The sequence below is a fragment of the Myxine glutinosa genome, unplaced genomic scaffold (genome assembly GCF_964187855.1).
Source record: "Myxine glutinosa unplaced genomic scaffold, kmMyxGlut1.1 SCAFFOLD_2976, whole genome shotgun sequence".
NCBI classification, from domain to species: Eukaryota; Metazoa; Chordata; class Myxini; order Myxiniformes; family Myxinidae; genus Myxine; species Myxine glutinosa.
The window spans coordinates 36,047-47,500 of record NW_027619069.1 but is presented as its reverse complement, the minus strand read 5'-3'; the positions used below and the strand labels follow the sequence as shown (position 1 = coordinate 47,500).

General features: G+C 45.8%; 1 protein-coding gene across 1 annotated transcript in view; it reads left to right on the top strand.

Moving 5' to 3' along the window:
• The window catches only part of LOC137412777 (uncharacterized), a 31,841-nt gene that overhangs the window by 1,257 nt on the left and 19,130 nt on the right, over positions 1-11,454 (top strand). The window lies entirely within an intron of this gene.

The window sequence follows — 11,454 nt, the reverse complement described above, 5'->3', positions numbered from 1 at the left end:
TCTTCGGGGTGTTTTGGTTCTTCGGGGTGTTTTGGTTCTTCGGGGTGTTTTGGGTATTTGGGGTGTTTTGGGTCTTCAGGGTCTTTTGGGTCTTCGGCATCCTCTGGGCCTTTTTTAGGGTATTTTGGGGGTTTTAAGAGTTTCAGGGTCTTCAAGGGTCTTTGTGGTCTTCAGGGTGGTTTGGGTCTTCACGGTCTTTTGGGTCTTTGGGGTATTTTCGGTCTTTGGGGTCTTTTGGGGGTATTTGGGGTCTTTGGGGTCTTTTGGGTATTCAGGGTCTTTAAGGGTCTTTGTGGTCTTCAGGGTGTTTTGGGTCTTCAGGGTGTTTTGGGTCTTCAGGGTGTTTTGGGTATTAATGGTCTTTTGGGTATTTGGGGTATTTTGGGTCTTCGGGGTCTTTTGGGTCTTCAGGGTCTTTGTGGTCTTCACGGTGTTTTGTGTATTTGTGGTGTTTTGGGTATTTGTGGTGTTTTGGCTTTTTGGGGTTCTTGGGGGTCTTCAGGGTCTTTTGAGTTTTTGGGGTCTTTTGGGTCTTTGGGGTGTTTTTGGTCTTTGGGGTGTTTTTGGTCTTTGGGGTGTTTTTGGTCTTTGGGGTGTTTTTGGTCTTTGGGGTGTTTTTGGTCTTTGGGGTGTTTTGGGTATTTGGGGTGTTTTGGGTATTTGGGGTGTTTTGGGTATTTGCGGTGTTTTGGGTCTTTGGGGTGTTTTGGGTCTTTGGGGTGTTTTGGGTCTTTGGGGTGTTTTGGGTCTTCAGGGTGGTTTGGGTCTTTGGGGTGTTTTGGATCTTCTGGGTGTTTTGAGTCTTTTGGGTCTTCAGCATCCTTTGGGCCTTTAAGGGAATTTTGGGGTTTTTTGTGTCTTCAGGGGTCTTTGTGGTCTTCAGGGTGTTTTTGGGTATTTTGGGTCTTCAGGGTATTTTCGGTCATTGGGGTCTTTTGGGGGTCCTCAGGGTCTTTGGGGGTCTTTTGGGTATTCAGGGTCTCCATGGTCTTTAATTGTCTTTGTGGTCTTCAGGGTGTTTTGGGTCTTCATGGTGTTTTGGGTCTTCATGGTGTTTTGGGTCTTCATGGTGTTTTGGGTCTTCAGGGTGTTTTTGGGTCTTCAGTGTGTTTTGGGTCTTCAGGGTGTTTTGGGTCTTCGGGGTGTTTTGGGTCTTCAGGGTGTTTTGGGTCTTCAGGATCTTTTGGTTCTTTGGGGCCTTTTGGTTCTTGGGGGTCTTTTGGTTCTTTGGGGTCTTTGAGGTCTTCGGGGTCTTCGGTGTCTTCAGGGGCTTTTGGTTTCTCTGGATCTTTAAGAGGGCCTTTGGGTCTTTAAGGGGCCTTTGGGTCTTTCAGGGCCTTCGGGGTGTTTTAGGTCTTCGGAGTGTTTTGGGTCTTCGGGGTGTTTTGGGTCTTCGGGGTGCTTTGGGTCTTCGGGGTGTTTTGGGTCTTCGGTGTGTTTGGGGTCTTCGGTGTGTTTGGGGTCTTCGGGGTGTTTTGTGTCTTCGGGGTGTTTTGGGTCTTCGGGGTGTTTTGGGTCTTCGGGGTGTTTTGGGTCTTCTGGGTGTTTTGGGTCTTCTGAGTGTTTTGGGTCTTCTGGGTGTTTGGTGTCTTCTGGGTGCTTGGGGTCTTTTGGGTCTTTTGGGTATTTTGGGTCTTCGGGGTCTTTTGGGTCTTCGGGGGTATTTTGGGTCTTCGGGGTATTTTTGGTATTTTCAGTCTTCTGAGTCTTTAGGGGTCTTTAGGGGTTTGGGGGTCTTTTTTTGGGGGTCTTTTGGGTATTCAGGGTCTTTAAGGGTCTTTGTGGTCTTCAGGGTGTTTTGGGGTCTTTTGGGTCTTTTTGGTATTTGGGATCTTCAGGGTCTTTTGGTTCTTCTGGGTCTTAAGTGTCTTTTTGGTCTTCAGGGTATTTTGGTTCTTTGGGGGTCTTTAATGGGAAAATTTGGGAAATTGGGAATTTGGGAAATTAAAGGGTCGTCAAAGGTCTGAGGGGTCTCAGTCGTCTAAACGTAATTAAGAGGGTTAATTAAGAGGGTGTTAATAATTTTATTTGAAGAAGAAGAAGCCGTGTTGGTCGCATGCATAACCATCCACGTTTGCTCTATTATAATAAGACTAGTGGGGGTCACCCGTGGAATCTCACGGGCTATGGACGTGTGTTGACATTTCGACATATTGAGTTAGATGCTGCACCTGCACATTCAGTTTCACAAAAATGGTTACTGGCTATTTATCAGATCCACAAATAATGTAATCGACACAATGTATTTACTTCTGATAACATGTGAAATGCATGTGTGTGCACATGGGAAATACAGTTTGAAATGTGTTATGACATCTCATGTAAAATGTGGCTTTAAGAGCTCAAATCCTCTCCCTCCCACATCACACACGGGGGAGAGTGGGTCACGCACACACACAGCACACACACACATGTACACCGACACACATGCATACACATACACACACACACACACACACACACACACACACACACACACACACACACACACACACACACACACACACACACACATACACACATACATATATACACACACACACACACACACATACACACACACACACACACACACACACACACACACACACACACACATACACACATACATATATATATATATATATATATATATATATATATATATATATATATATATATATATATACACACACACACACACACACACACACACACACACACACACACACACACACACACACACACACACACACACACATATATATATTGTTGTGGTTTTAGAATAAAGTATAATCCCCCTCGTAGGTAGACGCACCACAACATGAAGCCTCGAGATAGTTCAGTTATTTCTTAGTGAATGTAAGCGTAGTCCTTTCCTGTGTTAGTTTTTGCGTTGAGCAGGCCCATGTGTAGGGCGGTCTTTTGGCGATAGCATGCCACGTGGCAGGCCTGAACAAGTCTGGCGAGGCCGAAGGGAGGCGCTGCAGGAGGGAGTGGCCGGTAAGCAACGAGCCGCCAATCAGGGCTCGAGGGGAGTGGCTAACCACGACTATGAGAGGTGGCGTTTGGAACATTCGAGTAAGGCCGGGGCGGAGCCATAAAACCCTGCTCCGAGCCCCCCACCTGAGTTGAGTTCGAGATGAGATGAGTTCCCTGTGAGACGAGAGTGGAGTTCTCAGTCGGAGTCGCGCAGCCCATGAGTTGGAGTTCCGTTCAGAATCGGAGTGTTGGACTTGATCACTGAAATAGCCGAGATTGTACACGAACTTGCCCCGTGCCCTGCGCTCTGCGCTGTATTAATCGCGCGCTCGAGAGGACGACCCGCGCCGGGCCACAGACGCGCAATTTCCTCCCTGCCTGCCTTCTCCCGCATACGTGCCGTGACTGCTAGAGAGCCACGCCGGGCGAGCTGCCCCGGAGCGACCGACCTCAAAGCACGTTTAGCGCGCGAACTTCTTCTCTTCTTCTCCCAGTGTGCGTGAGTGGGCCTTGTGTCTGGAGTTAAGTTAAATTCGTTACGCTTCTGCTCTGTGTCCCCTTTCCTTCATCCTGATCATTGTACAGTGTAAATAAATTGTGTTCTTCCTCTGATTTGACCGTTCCCGTCCCTTCCATTGATTGGCCTCGCATGGTACGACTAGAACCGCTCAAATCGGGTTCCATAAAAGTAACGGCACGAGTCACGTGATACGCATACCGCTCGGGCGTACTCGATTAAGCGTGGCGTGTGCGAGGTTCGGTCCCCGCTTTCGTGGCAGCGTGGGTTAAAGGTACAGTCACGTGAAAAAGTAAGTACACCCCATGTAAAGTTTTGACTTTTTCAACATATTTCAACATACAGCTATTTGATCTTCATTTCAACAATATTGATAGATAAAGATGATATAATATAACAAATATCATGAAACATTTACATTTTGTAGTCCATTGTATAATTTAAATAAACATAGATGCAAATTTCACATGTGGAAAAAGTAAGTACACCCTTGCTCTAATAGGTGGTATTGCTCCCTTTGGCAGAAACAACCTCAAGTAAGCATTTCTTATAACTGTCTACCAGTCTCTGACATCGGCTGGTGCAGAATTCTTTCAGCTGTGCGATGCTTGAGGGGTTTCTTGCATGCACAGCTCGTTTCAAATCCCCCCACAACATCTCGATGGGATTTAGATCCTGACCTTGACTTGGCCATTCCAGAACCCTCCATTTCTTTATTTTCAGTCCTTCCTTGGTGGATTTACTGGTATGTTTAGGGTCATTGTCATGTTGCAAGGTCCACCTTCGGTTGAGCTTTAACTTTCCGACAGATGGCCTCACATTATCCTCAAGCACCCTCTGGTACAATGAAGAATTCATAGTGGATTCTATGATGGTGAGCTTCCGAGGCCCTGATGCAGCTAAGCTGCCCCAAACCATAATATTTCCACCACCATGCTTTACAGTTGGTATCAGGTTCTTGTGGTCAAATGCTGTCTTTGTTTTTCGCCAAACATGTCTTCTGGTAATGTGGCCAAATAGCTCTACCTTTGACTCATCTGTCCAGAGCACATTGTTCCAGAAGTGCTGGTCTTTGCCTCGGTGTTCATTGGCAAACTTTAGTCTTGCTCTGATGTTCTTTCTGGACAGCAAAGGTTTCCTCCTGGCACACCTCCCATGTAGATCAAATTTGTGCAGCTTCTTTCTAATGGTAGACTCATGCACTTTGACATCAACAGTGGCAAGAGCTACCTGTAGGTCCCGTGATGACATTCTGGGGTTCTTAGAGACTTCTTTCAGCATCTTGCGGTCTGCTCTTGGCTGAACTTGCTGGGGTGGCCTGGCCTGAACAAGCTGGCGGTTGTTTGGAATCTTCTCCACTTGTAGATGATCTTTCAGACAATCGAATGATCGATTTCAAATTGTTTGGAGATATTGTAAATCCCTTCCCAGACTCATAGACATCTATAACCTTCTTTCTGAAGGCCTCAGAGAGCTATTTTGATCTCGGCATGGTGACGCCGCACACTTCAACAACAAAGAGCAAGCCAAACTAAATCTCTGAGGTTGAAATAAGACAGGTTCCTCCAAGATCCTCTCTAACGATGCTCTAATCATTTGCACCTGAGCTGGTGCACCTGATTCTAATTTTAGGTATTTGAAGTAGTGATAAATGTAGGGGTGTACTTACTTTTTCCACATGCAAAATTTGCATTTATGTTTATTTAAATTATACAATGGAGTACAAAATGTAAATGTTTTATGATATTTGTTATATTATATCACTTTTATCTATCAATATTGTTGAAATGAAGATCAAATAGCTGTATGTTGAAATATGTTGAAAAAGTCAAAACTTTGCATGGGGTGTACTTACTTTTTCACGTGACTGTACGTGCGACATTGACCCGATACCCTTTTTCACGTTTGCTCAGGAAGTGGCGATTCGGCCTCGTGGACACGAAGACCCAGGGGGAAAAAAGGGGTTTAATCCCCCCTTTGTAACGGGAATGGGCTTCGGGAGATCCGCAACAATATGTATATATATATATATATATATATATATATATATATATATATATATATATATATATATATATATACATATATATATATATATATATATATATATATATATATATATATATATATATATATATATATATATATATATATATATATATATATATATATATATATATACATATACACATACATACACACATACACACACACATATATATTGTTGCGGATCTCGCCGCCAGCCTTCTCCCCTTACCAAGGGGGGATTAGTCCCCTTGTCTTTGACTGGCCGACGGGACCCGGGACCTATGACGTCCTTCCCGGACAGCGCGAAATATGGTATTAGGACTAGAATCGCTATTAGGCCGAGAAAAATATATTTCCGGTCTCTGGTCAGCGCGTGCATTGATTTTGACCCTGTGCGTCAACATTTTTTTTTTTTTTTTAAATTTCCAACGGCGCGCCTGTTGTTGCCGGGCCGGCGCGCTATTTTGGGAAATACGGGTCTGTGAGGGTCGCCATTGGTATCGACGTTCGCGCACGGTTCTCCGCTACAAAACTGCGTTTAGTTTGTCCAAATCCAAGATATGAGTAGTTTTGTGTGCCGTGCCGTCATGAATCCAATCTGCTGGATGTTGTCATTTATTGAAACGAAGGCGTTCTTTGTCGGGTTCGTGTGAAGCAACCAGTAGCCCGAGAGAGCTGCGGGTGGTCTCGTTAGTTAGGCCTGCATCCTATCTCGTTTGTCATGAGGTTGTAAGTGTCTGTGATAATCTGGTGGACTGGGAGAAGAGATCGTGGGAAACCATCGGCCTGTTAGACCACTTGCGCATGCGCAGTGTTGACGCGATGGACGCACTGGAATGTTTGACGGTACGGCGAGGCGATCTCGAGAACGAAATGGCAGTCTATAATATGCTTGAAGAACTTAATGATTTAATGATTTAATTTAATGATTTAACTTAATGAAGTCTTTAATTTCTCTCTGGACGGCGCCACGGCAGATGAGGAGGACCGCAAGGCATGAGGACACAAAAAACAACGCCTTTATATGTGCAATCCATGCTTTTCAAAAAAAAAAAAGAAATAAAAAACCCGCATCACCGCATCAATTCTGGAACTTTGGTCTGACCATAGACCAGCAATATTTTTTTTTCGGCCTTATCTAATTACTTGCGCTGCCCTGAAACGAGGAAATAAGCCCCGCATGAACCACGTGTGCTGAGACGCCGAGCGGTGCGTACACGCGAACCGTGCCGTTTATATGGTGAACCCGGTTCTAGTGATCTTATTTGTGCCACGCTTAGTCAATGGATAAATCACAAAAGCGGTCAAATTGGAAAAAGGAATAACAAGGTCTATTTACACTATACAGGGATTCCAGAAAAAGGGGACACAGTGCAGCCTTAAAACAGTCATAACTTAATACCCAGGACAAACGGGCCCGTCACACACACACTCACACGGGGCTTGCAGTTGCAGGGTAATGGTCCGCATCCAAGGATGGCTCCCGTGCAGCTCCCTCCGGTCTCCGGCTCGTCCCGTGCAGATGGTAAGAAGAGAGGCCAGGCTCTCTCCGCGTGTCGTTTGGCGCACAAGCGTTAATACGGGGCGATTTGGTAGGGAGCGGACTTCGGCGGTTAATCACTGGCAGGTATTACCGCGTTTACTCGCGTGGCTGAAATAGGCGCTATTCGCCACCGGCGCGTCTGGCTGCAGCCGTGTACTCAACGCCTCTTCTTCCTCTCCTCTGGCGCATACGTTATACTGTGCGGGTTACAGTTCAATGCCTCCAAACGCTTATCGCACGAAGTTCTCTTCACACAAGTCCTTTCACCAAGCCGTGTGCACGTGAGTCCTGACCAAGTCCTGTCTCTCCTCTGTGAGTCCTTTGCGTTCTCCAGCGCTAGCCCTCCGCTTCAGTCCTTTTCTCTGCGAGACCTTCAAGTGCTCCCTTCTCTGCGAGTCCTCCTCAAGGGCTTTGTGCAGTGACTTTTATAGGCACGCCCTGCGAACCTTCTCGCACTTACCAGACGCGCCACACCACGCCCTGTCACGCCATGCCGCTAGAGTCCTGGTTGGCTGGTGGCCCTTACCGTCATTGCCTCTGACGCTCTGATCCAACGCCGCCCCCACCCCGAACAATATATGTATATATTGTTGCGGATCTCTGAATGTCGGCCCCCCCCTTATGAAGGGGGGATTAATCCCCCTGTCTCTTTACTAGCCAACGCGATCCCGGGGCTATCACGTTCCTTCCGGTCGGTGTTAAATAGGGTTGTTGGTCGAATTGGTCCTATTACCTAAGTACTAACACTGGCCGTGAAGCAAGGAAATAACCCCACCCGAACCACGGCGTTAGTGGACACGCCGAGCGAAGCGAACCGCGATTCGGGCCGTTAACGGGAACTAAACCCGATTGGAGCGGTTCTTGATCGTGCCACGCTTACCCAATTGAGAAATCACAAAGACGGTCGAATTGAGAGGAAAACAGGAAGAACAGGTAATTTATTCACACTTTGTACAAATGAGAAGAGGAAGAGAAGAGCAATGTACAATGAAGAGGAAGAAGCAGATACACAGGGCAGCCTTATACAGTCTTATACTTATCCCTGGACACAGGCCCGTTCGCACTCAGACTCGGGCTCAAACTCAGACTCACACGGGGTTGTAGATGGTCGGGTTGAGGGTCCACCGCTGGCGTCCACAGCTCGTCCGGTCCCCGACTCGTACCATGCAGGCGATGGAAGATGGCAGGCAGCTCTCCGCGTGGCGTAGGCGCGAGGCGGACAATTATATATCGGGGAAAGGTCGGTTGGCTGGCGATTATATTGCGTACGCAATAGGTGTAACAGCGCCTTTATACGCGCTCCTGGTATCGTTATGTACCATGCGCCACTTCCCCAATGATGTTACCAAAGCGCCTTTCCACACAAGTCCTTCTGCACGAATGCCAATGCTTGGCTTCCCTCGCGAGTCCTTCACCACGCTGCAGTCCTTCTCAATCCTCGAGCACCCGCCTCTTAACTCAAGCCCACAGCGCGTTTCTCCTCCTGACTCTGCAAGCGTCTCTCCCGTAACCCAACTACTCAACAGAGGACCCCGGCTCATAACTCGTTCACAACCCAAACGCCTCTCCCATCATAACTCTGCAAGTGTCTCTCCCGTCTCGTAACTCATTCAAGCGTCTCTCCCTCCTCATAACTGAGGTGGGGGGCCTCGCGCGAAGGGTTTTATTGCCACGCCCAGAGAACCCTCTCGAATCTCTAGCCACACCCTGTCAGGCGATGTCGCCTCAGCCCTGATTGGCTGGTGGCCCTTACCGTCCCTCCTGCTGCCAATCCGATCTCAGCCTCGCTGCTGCTCCACCCCCTTTTTGGGCCTTACCTCGTGGCTGGGCTAGTTCCAGCAAACCAGCAAACCAAGAGCAGCAAACGCTGCTGGCAGCCAAAGCGTAACAAACTGTGAGCATCCCAAGCGTAACAAACTGCGAGTTGTCAAATGGGGCGCGGGATGGATTCTGCTCAACGAGGTGGAATTTAGAGGGTGGAGGCACAATGGAACGTGACCTACTCTTATTTGTTTTACACAACGCAGATGCAACTATTGGAAATGGCCTTATCCTAAACACATACTATGAAATAACTAACGTTCTAAGGTGACCTACGTGTTGCATGTGGCCTAACTATGTGGTGTAACCTTTAACCTTTAATGATGTTACCTGTGTGGGTCCTCAAAACCGCAACAATATAATGATATATATATATATATATATATATATATATATATATATATATATATATATACTAGGGTGTGCCCGCACGTACGGGTACGCCCGTACGTGCTTGCCCGTACGTGCGTGCAAAAAAACATGCATGCAAACAACAACAAAAAAAAACTTTGAAACCACGTGGCAGTAACGACCACAGAACCCCCCCCCCCCCCTCTATTTACATGAAATGGTTTGGTCCATTCGCAACGACCACAGAACCCCCCCCCCCCCCCTCTATTTACATGAAATGGTTTGGTCCATTCGCAAAGCCAAAGCGAACGGCTTGCGAGTACGGTGACCATACCTTGGGAACCACTTGTCCGATTAATTTCAAACCTTGAAAAGGCACATCCTCGGGTCCCCAGCAATATACTTGGCAAGTTTCAAGTATATCGGACCGGTAGTTGTCGAGAAACAGCGGTCGCATACAGACAGACAGACACACACACACACAGAGATTACTGGAATTATAGATAGATAAGATATATATATATATATATATATATATATATATATATATATATATATATATATATATATATATATATATATATATATATATATATATATAAATAAATATATATATATATATATATATATACATACATACATACATATACATATATATCCACACACATGCACACCGACACACATGCACACCGACACACATATACACACACACACACACACACACACACACATATATATATACAGTCACGTGAAAAAGTAAGTACACCCCATGTAAAGTTTTGACTTTTTCAACATATTTCAACATACAGCTATTTGGTCTTCATTTCAACAATATTGATAGATAAAGGTGATATAATACAACAAATGTCATGAAACATTTCCATTTTGTAGTCCATTGTATAATTTAAATAAACATAAATGCAAATTTCGCATGTGGAAAAAGTAAGTACACCCTTGGCTCTAATAGGTGGTATTGCCCCCTTTTGCAGAAACAACGTCAAGTATGCGTTTCTTATAACTGTCTACCAGTCTCTGACATCGACTGGGAGAAATTTTTGCCCACTCCTCCATGCAGAATTTTTTTAGCTGTGCGATGTTTGAGGGGTTCCTTGCATGCACAGCTCGTTTCAAATGCCCCCACAACATCTCGATGGGATTTAGATCCGGGGTTGACTTGGCCATTCCAGAACCCTCCATTTCTTTATTTTCAGCCATTCCTTGGTGGATTTACTGGTATGTTTCGGGTCATTGTCATGTTGCAAGGTCCACCTTCGGGTTGAGCTTCAACTTTCTGACAGATGGCCTCACATTATCCTCAAGCACCCTCTGGTACAATGAAGAATTCATAGTGGATTCTATGATGGTGAGCTGCCCAGGCCCTGATGCAGCAAAGCTGCCCCAAACCATAATATTTCCACCACCATGCTTTACAATTGGTATCAGGTTCTTGTGGTCAAATGCTGTCTTTGGTTTTTGCCAAACATCTCTTCTGGTATTGTGGCCAAATAGCTCTACCTTTGACTCATCTGTCCAGAGCACATTGTCCCAGAAGTGCTGGTCTTTGCCTCAGTGTTCATTGGCAAACTTTAGTCTTGCCCTCATGTTCTTTCTGGACAGCAAAGGTTTCCTCCTGGCACACCTCCCATGTAGATCAAATTTGTGCAGCCTCTTTCTAATGGTAGACTTGTGCACTTTGTCATCAACAGTGGCAAGAGCTACCTGTAGGTCTCGTGATGAAATTCTGGGGTTCTTAGAGACTTCTTTCAGCATCTTGCGGTCTGCTCTTGGGCTGAACTTGCTGGGGTGGCCCTGCCTGAACAAGTTGGCAGTTCTTTGGAATATTCTCCACTTGTAGATGATCTTCCGGACAGTCGAATGATTGATTTCAAATTGTTTAGAGATCTTTTTAAATCCCTTCCCAGACTCGTTGGCCTCTATAACCTTCTTTCTGAAGGCCGCAGAGAGCTCTTTTGATCTCGGCATGGTGACGCCGCACACTTCAACCACAAAGAGCAAACCAAACGAAATGTCTGCGGTTTAAATAAGACATGTTCCTCCAAGATCCTCTCTAACGATGTTCTAATCATTTGCACCTGAGCTGGTGCACCTGATTCTAATTTTAGATATTTGAAGTAGTGATAAATGTTGGGGTGTACTTACTTTTTCCACATGCGAAATTTGCATTTATGTATTTTTAAATTATACAATGGACTACAAAATGTAATTGTTTCAT